This window comes from Lasioglossum baleicum, chromosome 15 (genome assembly GCF_051020765.1).
Source record: "Lasioglossum baleicum chromosome 15, iyLasBale1, whole genome shotgun sequence".
Lineage (NCBI taxonomy): Eukaryota > Metazoa > Arthropoda > Insecta > Hymenoptera > Halictidae > Lasioglossum > Lasioglossum baleicum.
In genome coordinates this window covers 600011-609944 of record NC_134943.1, presented here as the reverse complement: position 1 = coordinate 609944, position 9934 = coordinate 600011, and the positions used below count along the sequence as shown (strand labels likewise).

General features: G+C 36.9%; 1 long non-coding RNA gene across 1 annotated transcript; it reads left to right on the top strand.

Annotated features, from left to right (window-relative positions):
* Positions 1–463: 463 nt before the first annotated feature.
* LOC143216309 (uncharacterized) lies at positions 464–5795 on the top strand. The gene is made up of 2 exons (XR_013010546.1): positions 464–734; positions 883–5795. It is a non-coding gene; the product is annotated as an uncharacterized LOC143216309 (long non-coding RNA).
* The last annotated feature ends 4139 nt before the right edge of the window (positions 5796–9934 follow it).

Here is a 9934-nt window from a genome sequence, read left to right as displayed (position 1 = left end):
TTAACCGGAAAAGTGTGACGACTATGTTTGTAAAAGTACCATAACAGAATCCCTAAAAACAACAAAGTTCTGGATAATGTTATCCTCATCTACAGACTAGTTCGGATAATCGACGTTCTACATTATCGTGGATTAAACGAGTATAAATCTAAACCGAATTGTATCGTGTTTGTTCTGATTTGAATGGGAAAAGAGTGACGATTATGTTGGTAAAAGTTCTATAAAAGAATGTCTAAACTCGACAAAGTTCTGCATAATTATATCCTTGTCTGCAGACTAGTTCGGATAATCGAGGTTCTACATTATCGTGGATTAAACGAGTATAAATCTAAACCGAATTGTATCGTGTATGAGCTCATTTGTATCGGAAAAGAATGACGATTATGTTGGTTTGGTATGGACATGATATTTGGTCCCCTCAGGGTTTCAAATTCATTTACCAATCCTCTTCCTTTTTCCACTCTCACCATCGCCTTATCAGCGGGACCTACTGTTTATGGTGGGTTCCGAACCACCTTTTTGCCAACAACAAGTGAAAAACACCCCTGGTGGGTCACTTTCTGGTTTTTGACCAGACGGTCACCCATCCTAGTGCCGATCACGTTCCACGTTGTTTAACTTCGGTGATCTAACGAGAACCGGTGCTTTCAACTTTTTTTTTTTTGAAGATTTTTATTCAAAAATTCAATGTATACAAAGGGTTTTTACATTGATCAGGGTAGAGAATAAGCTACGTGAGTTTTTCTAGTCTTAAATACATATTGCCTGGTCCCTTAGTGACGCTCACAACCATATCTTTACATTAACTTAATCTATCAGTTTTACTAGTCTTTATCTCATAACTTATATACTAATTAACATTTGTAATTTTGTTTTTCTTAGTTTTAGTTTCCGCAAAAAAAAGTTAAAAAAAGGTAACGGTTTGGTTTCTGATCTTCAGGGTATCGAGAAAAAAAGGTTATGGTAACTATTTACACTATCTACACTATTTACACTATGTACATCTATACTCCTAAAAAACAAGACAACTAAACGAATAGAAACAATAAAAAAGCATAAAACTAATTAGTCCTACCTATATTTAAATATTTACAACAGTTTTCAAGATTAGTTGTTTAACCACCAATATCTTTTTTTATTTTTGGTGTAACAATCTTTGATATCTCTATCTGGAATTGCCGTGTTGTATAGGATTTTGTGTGTTGTGTTCATACTGTTTATGTTTGGTGGGTACATTATTCTTTTGTCGTTAGATTTTCTATTTAGGTGGTATATTATTGGAATGTTGTTATTGTCTGTAATTCTGCCTGTTTTATCTAGTAGAAGAAATGCTTCGGGAGGAATATTGCCTGTTTCGAGTGTTTTTGTGTAATATTCATCGTGTGGGTATAGTGATGTCATGATCAGATTGTTCCTATCTATTTTGTTTGATTTGGCGAAGTAGTTTCTTATCAGTTTTATTATGTGGTTGTCTATTCTTGGGATGTTTGCTTTGTTATATAAGTTTTTGCAACTTTCATATTTTAAGAAGTTTGAATGGCTACTCCTGTACATGTATGTACAAGCTCTAAGGCATTTTCTTTCGAATGCTCTTATTTTTTCCATTAGGTGCGGGCTTATATTATACCATATTGGGCATCCATATGTGATGATAGGCCTGATTAACAGCATATAACATAGGATTTTAATTTTTGTTTTTAGGTATTTTGAGAAGAAGATTCTACTGTTTGCCATGAAGGCTTTTCTTGCTTTTTCTAATTGAATTTTTACGTGTTTAGTTAACATCAGACGATCATCCAGATGTACACCTAAGTAACGGACTATATCTTTGTGTGGAATGCTTGTATTGTTTGATTTTATTTTGAATAATTTATATGTTTTTCGAAATGTTTGACATTGGTTTGTTAATTTCCGTCTAAATAAAATTGTTTCGCATTTTGTGGGATTAATCTTTAGTTTCCATGTCATATAATAGTCATTAATTTTGTTGAAGATTTCTTGCATTTTTTCTTGTAATTTGAATACGTTTTTTCCTTTTATGTACACTATGAGATCGTCTGCGAAAAAGAGTACTTTTATATCATTTGAATCTAGAATATTGAATAGTTTTGGGATGTCTGCATTATAGAAGTTGAATAATACTGGAGCCGTTACAGTTCCCTGCTGTAGACCGTCGATCACATCAAACAGTTCATTTTTTTTGTTATCTAAGGAAACAAAAAATTTTTTATTGTTTAGCATGCTTGCAATTATTTTTATAAGATGGGCTGGGCATCCCTTTTTGTTTAATTTATATAGTAGGCCCTTCACCCATATTGTGTCGAATGCCTTCTCTAAATCTATTAGACATGCTGCTACACTTTCTTTGTTGTCTATTGCTTCGTGTATATCTGAAGTTAATTTTTGTAATGCATGTACGGTGCTCATTTTGTATCTAAATCCGAACTGTTCGTCTGGGATTATTTTAATTTTCTCGTAAAATGATTCTAGTGAATTTTTTATTAGAATTTCGAACACTTTAGATATGTTCGGTAGTAAACTGATTGGTCTATAGCTTGTGGGTTGTGTTGGATCTTTTCCTTTTTTGCAGATTGGTATGACCTTGGCCGTTTTCCATTCATTTGGGAAATAAGAATTGTTTAGGCAATTATTGAATAGAATTGTGTACTCGTCTATGATTCGACTCGGTAGATTCTTTAGAACTATATTAGGTATTTTGTCCGGTCCTGCAGATTTTTTATTATTTAGTGTTTGAAATATTCTATCCATCATGTATACGTTTGTGAAGTATTTTGGGTCTTCGTCCCATGAGGGATTCGTTGCTCGGTTGCTTTCTGTGAACTGTATTAAGCTTTTCCCCGTTATCGTTGCTTCTTTAATTTCTTCCATTAATTTTTTATTATGTTCTTCGATAAGTTCTGTGAGTCTTCTTTTACCTAGTTCTTTGTTTTGTGAGTAGACTGCTGCAAAACTTGCTCCAATTACATTCATTTTATCTTTTTCGTTTGTTATGATGAAATTATTTTTTTCGTTTTTGTATATTGTGTCTAGCGGGATTTCTGCTTCTTCTATTATCTTTGTGTTATTGTTATTTATTTCTAAATTTGGAATTTCTATTTTGTTCTTTTTTCTGAAAATGGGGTTCAATTGTGGGAACGTTTTATTTGAGTGTAAAGGTATCTTTTTAATCTTGTTTTCCCAGTATCTGTTTACCGATGATTGGAATTCTTGTTTGATTTGAATTTTACACCTTTTAATTAATTCTTTTGTTTCTTTTATTATAACGTGAGCTTGAATAGATGGTTTTCTATATTCGTTATTTAAAATAGAGATCAATTTACTTTTTGTCTTGAGTAAGTCTTTAATTTTTCTATTCAAATACATTTCAGTGGAGTTGTATTCTGTTTGTTTGGGTACGTGTCTGTCAATTGCTTTTTCTATTGATTCATTAATTAGTGCTAGTCCCTCGTCAATTTCTTGGTTTGTTAGATTTCTGTCTGCCGGTATACTATTGTTGTAGTTCGTGGTTAAATACTTTTTGAAATCAGGCCATTTTGTTTTATTATATATGAGTGGTCTGTTTGGTGTTGTAAAACATATTCTGTCTTCTTTGTTTGGGAGTGAAAATTGTATGTTGATTGCCCTATGATCGCTATCCATAATGATTGTTTTTATTGTGTTATCTGTATTTACATTGTGTAAGTTTATTCTGCTGTCAATCAGACCTACATCAATATATGAGTTGCCCCTATAAAATGTTGGTATATTTGTATTTTTTAGAGACATTCTGAATTGGATACTATTATCGTCTAGCCAGTTTGCGAGAGCTAATCCTCTGCCGTTATAATAATGGTTTTTCCAGTTTGGATGCTTTGCGTTTAGGTCGCCTGCTATAATATAAAAGTTGTTTATTTTTTCTAATTCTAGCCATTTTACTATATATTCTAGTTCGTTTATGAATTCTGTAGATTCTACTCCTGGCGCATATATTGATATAATAAATAAATTGTTATTGTTACTTATTTTAATTTTTAAGATAACTATTTCTATAATACTTAAGGTTTTTGGTATCGTTATGCTTTCAAATTCTATTTCCTTTTTGACTAGAATAGCTACTCCTCCTCCATTTGCTGATTTTCTGTCGTTCCTTATCATTCTATAATTGTTAAATTTGGGGCAGTGTTGCTGTTTTAGTTTTGTTTCATTCAATAGCAAGAAATCTGGATTCTTTTGATTTATCATTTGTGTTATGTTATGTCTTCTTTCGTTAGTTACTATTGAGTTAACATTTGCTGATATTAAATTATAATGTATGTTATTTGGTGTGTTGTTTGCGTTAGCCATTTTGTGTGTCTGTGATTGTTATGTTTTCGTCTGTTTCGTTTATATCTGTGTCAATTCCATGGAACATCCGTCTTAGTTTCTCTATGTTGTTTGTATTTTGTGTAATTAGGTTTGTATTTTGTGCAATTAGGTTTTCAATTCTGTCCATTCGTTGTATGAAGAATTCTTTGAATTCAGCTAAATGGTGATCTGTTTGCTGTTGTTTGTATACAATTGTGTCTGCATTTGTTTGTGTTGGTTGTTGTGGTAATGTTGTATTTTTACTTTGTCTTTGCATTGTTTCGTTTTGAGTTCCTATTTGTAATTGGCTATGGTTGTGTATATTATGTTCCCCACTTGTGAGACATTGTGAATATGTTTTATTTGTTTGTAATCTTTGTTGTGTGAGAAAGTTATTTCTATTTCCTAAAATTGCATTTCTTACTTCTATTTTTTTATTTTTGTTCATTAAAAATCTGTCTTTTATCTCTTTAAATTTTGGGCATCCTTTATAAGATGCGGGATGACCATGACTTCTACATCTAACGCAAAATAACTTATTTTTATCGATAACCTCATTTTTTGCTATGGTGCATTTACCGGGTTCGTGGTTATTTTCGCATTTCACACATCTGTAATCTAGTTGGCAGTTTGCGGCCGAATGCCCTGCTCTTTGACAACGCGTACATATTATTGGCTCTTTTTTTCTTATATTTTCCCAGCTGATTGCTTGATTTAGAATATATTTAGTGCTGGTTAACATTTTCAAATCGCTGTCTGGTGAGATTTGCACAATGTAAAAAGGTAACTGTCTATTGTTTTTAGATGACTTGATTGTTGAAAAATTCGAAATTTTTAGGATTTCTACGTTTTCTAAATTACTTTTTCTAAATTCATCTAATATTTCTTCCGTCGAAAAACTACTATCAATTCCTTTTAATAATATTGTTTTTGGTTTTATATTCTTTGGTGTGTAGGAAAAGAATTTTATTTTCCTTTGTTTCAGCGTTTCTACTACCTTAGTATACTCTTCTATTTTATCTAATTGTAAATAATGTTTTTTGCTATTAACGTGCTTAATTCTAAAATTGTTTAATCCTAAAGTCTCTTTGGCTATTCTATATGTTACATTTTGCGAAGATTCGTATATATGTATTACCGGAGGTTTTACTGCTTTTGTTACCTCTGACTCGTGTTGCTTTCTTTGGTTTGATGTCTGTGTTGGAGTTGGGTCAGTCCTAGTACCTGTGATCCCTGTTTCTTCTTCTGTGTTTAGGTCCTGCAGTTCGTCTGTGTCCATCTGTGTGTTTATGGTCCCTCCTGGGCCCGTTTGGTCGGCTTGGCCTTCCCCTTTGTTTCCGAGCCTCGTTTTCTTGGGGGTTGATTCCGCTGTCCCTTCGATGTTGGTGTCCTTATTTGGTATAGCGTTTTTCGATGTTTCGTCTTTATCTATATTCCCTCTACCTGGGTTTTTCCTTTTCGCTGTTTCTGTTCCGCTAACTTCTGTGTGTCGATATGCATTTCTTGCCTTCTCTTCTTCTAGCTGTTTAGTTAGTTTTTCGATAGTATTTTTTAGGCTATCTATCATTTGTTGCATATCTTCTTTGTTTTTGTCTCCTCCTTTCTTTGGTGCTTCTTTGAGTTTTTTTGTACTACTTTGTGTTTTTGGCATTTTGGCTTCACGTGTTTTCAGACTAGTATTTAATCGATGCTTCGTTTTTTCTGTAATTATCGGTTTTGGTTGCACTTTTATTCTGTCCTTTTTTGTTTTAAGGATTTTGATTAATTTATTATCGAGGGGGAGAGCAGTTCCGTCTAGCCATTCTTCATTTTTAACCGCCTTTATTATGTTATTAAACGCTTTTTTGTTGATCCCCTGGTCTTTTTTGTCGTTGTTGACTTCTTCATCTCTCTCATTGTCAGGGGGGAAGACCCCCTGCGGATTGAGGAGTGTATCACTAATTTTTCTGAATTTTGAGCTGTTATATTCACCGAGAATTCTTTGTCTCCTAGTCTTCTTTGAAGGTTTCGGTTCGTTCCGACGGGCTTGCGGTCGGTGCGTCCGTCTCCCTTGAAGGTCCACGGTCGACTCCCGGTGCTTTCAACGGGACTACGGTTGTTGGCTGATTATGTTGGCAAAAGTCCCATAAAAGAATCCCAGAAAACAACAATGTTCTGCATAACGATTTCCTCGTCTACAGACTAGTTCGGATAATCGAGGTTCTACAAAATCGTGGACACATCGAGTAATTCCAAACCGAATTGTATCGAGCTTGGACTCGATTTAACCGGAAAAGTGTGACGACTATGTTGGTAAATGTACCATAACAGAATCCCTAAAAACAACAAAGTTCTGGATAATGATATCCTCATCTACAGACTAGTTCGGATAATCGACGTTCTACATTATCGTGGATTAAACGAGTATAAATCTAAACCGACTTGTATCGTGTTTGAGCTCATTTGCATCGGAAAAGAATGACGATTATGTTAGTAAAAGTCCGATAAAAGAATCCCAGAAAACAACAATGTTCTGCATAACGATATCCTCGTCTACAGACTAGTTCGGATAATCGACGTTCTACATTATCGTGGATTAAACGAGTATAAATCTAAACCTAATTGTATTGTGTTTCGGCTCATTTCAATCGGAAAAGAATGACGATTATGTTGGTAAGAGTTCCATAAAAGAATCCCTGACAACAACAAAGTTCTGCATAACGATATCCTCGTCTACAGACTAGTTCGGATAATCGAGGTTCTACAAAATCGTGGACTACTCGAGTAATTCCAAACCGAATTGTATCGAGCTTGGACTCGATTTAACCAGAAAAGTGTGACGACTATGTTGGTAAATGTACCATAACAGAATCCCTGAAAACAACAATGTTCTGCATAACGATTTCCTCCTCTACAGACTAGTTCGGATAATCGAGGTTCTACAAAATCGTGGACTACTCGAGTAATTCCAAACCGAATTGTATCGAGCTTGGACTCGATCTAACCGGAAAAGTGTGACGACTATGTTGGCAAAAGTCCCATAAAAGAATCCCAGAAAACAACAATGTTCTGCATAACGATTTCCTCGTCTACAGACTAGTTCGGATAATCGAGGTTCTACAAAATCGTGGACACATCGAGTAATTCCAAGCCGAACTGTATCGAGCTTGGACTCGATTTAACCGGAAAAGTGTGACGACTATGTTTGTAAAAGTACCATAACAGAATCCCTAAAAACAACAAAGTTCTGGATAATGTTATCCTTATCTACAGACTAGTTCGGATAATCGAGGTTCTACAAAATCGTGGATTAGACGAGTATAAATCTAAACCTAATTGTATTGTGTTTGGGCTCATTTCAATCGGAAAAGAATGACGATTATGTTGGTAAGAGTTCCATAAAAGAATCCCTGACAACAACAAAGTTCTGCATAACGATATCCTCGTCTACAGACTAGTTCGGATAATCGAGGTTCTACAAAATCGTGGACTACTCGAGTAATTCGAAACTGAACTGTATCGAGCTTGGACTCGATTTAACCGGAAAAGTGTGACGACTATGTTTGTAAAAGTAGCATAACAGAATCCCTAAAAACAACAAAGTTCTGGATAATGTTATCCTCATCTACAGACTAGTTCGGATAATCGACGTTCTACATTATCGTGGATTAAACGAGTATAAATCTAAACCGAATTGTATCGTGTCTGTTCTGATTTGAATGGGAAAAGAGTGACGATTATGTTGGTAAAAGTTCTATAAAAGAATGTCTAAACTCGACAAAGTTCTGCATAATTATATCCTCGTCTGCAGACTAGTACGGATAATCGAGGTTCTACATTATCGTGGATTAAACGAGTATAAATCTAAACCGAATTGTATCGTGTATGAGCTCATTTGAATCGGAAAAGAATGACGATTATGTTGGTAAAAGTACCATAAAAGAATCCCTGAAAACAACAATGTTCTGCATAACGATTTCCTCGTCTACAGACTAGTTCGGATAATCGAGGTTCTACAAAATCGTGGACTAATCGAGTATAAATCTAAACCGAATTGTATCGTGTTTGAGCTCATTTGAATCGGAAAAGAATGACGATTATGTTGGTAAATGTACCATAACAGAATCCCTAAAAACAACAACGTTCTGGATAATGATATCCTCATCTACAGACTAGTTCGGATAATCGACGTTCTACATTATCGTGGATTAAACTAGTATAAATCTAAACCGACTTGTATCGTGTTTGAGCTCATTTGCATCGGAAAAGAATGACGATTATGTTGGTAAAAGTCCCATAAAAGAATCCCTGAAAACAACAAAGTTCTGCATAACGATATCCTCGTCTACAGACTAGTTCGGATAATCGAGGTTCTACAAAATCGTGGACACATCAAGTAATTCTAAACCGAATTGTATCGAGCTTGGACTCGATTTAATCGGAACAGTGTGACGACTATGTTGGTAAATGTACCATAACAGAATCCCTAAAAACAACAAAGTTCTGGATAATGATATCCTCATCTACAGACTAGTTCGGATAATCGACGTTCTACATTATCGTGGATTAAACGAGTATAAATCTAAACCGAATTGTATCGTGTTTGAGCTCATTTGAATCGGAAGAGAATGACGATTATGTTGGAAAAAGTCCCATAAAAGTGCGACGAGGCGATACCTCGTCACGAACATCATATGAACAGGAGCGATCGCTCGCACCTATATTTATAGATGTTCTCGACACCAGCGCGCGCCAATCACCGCCGAGACCAAGCGCGCGCCAATCGGAGAGCGCCGCGCTTTCGCGCGCTATATAAGTCGCAGCGGAATACCAAGCCGGCGGAGTCCGCCTGGAACCACTCCCGTGCACACCGGATTGTACGAGCCCTTTTCAGAGCTATACATCCGTCCAGAACGCAGGCTGGAAGCACAAGTTCCAGGAGACGACTCTCCTCCGTATTCCCGGCTCCCGGAGATCGCCGTGCCATCGCCTTGGCTGGACCGGACCCGTCGTGTCGGTGTGGTGGGCACGAACACCCTTAGGTGCTTCTAAGGTGCGTGCGACTGTAACCCGTCGCTCAGGTGCTTCTGTGCGAGGGTTACGGCACTACTCGGCTCTCCGACCGTCCAGCACGGAGCGACTGGCCTCCGGCTCTGTCCGTGATTCGAACCTCTGCGGTTAAACGTCGCGATTTGGTGTGGCGGCGGCGGGTGCGAACCTCTCAGATGCCTCTGAGATACGTACGGACCGTGGTTTGTCTCTCAGGTGCTTCTGAGGGAAAACCGCGGCGCCTGCGCTGCGTCGGGCCGCGACCTCCGACCGTATCCTGTCACCTCCCACCTTCCAGCGAAAACTCGTAGCGACCCCGCGAGGTCCCGCGTCGTCCGATACCGCGCTTACTACCGCCGAATGTTCGGAACCGTCTCCGCGAGCGCGTTCAATGCGTACCAGTACCCGTTACTTGCTCCTGACCGCCTGATCGCTTCGTAATTACCAGTTTATAATTATCGCCGGATTATCTTGTCTGTTCCTCACTAGACCAAGGACGCCGATCCAGCTAACAAGAGGCCGCAGGCTCCTTCCGCTGTCAACGCGGTCTACGCGATATATA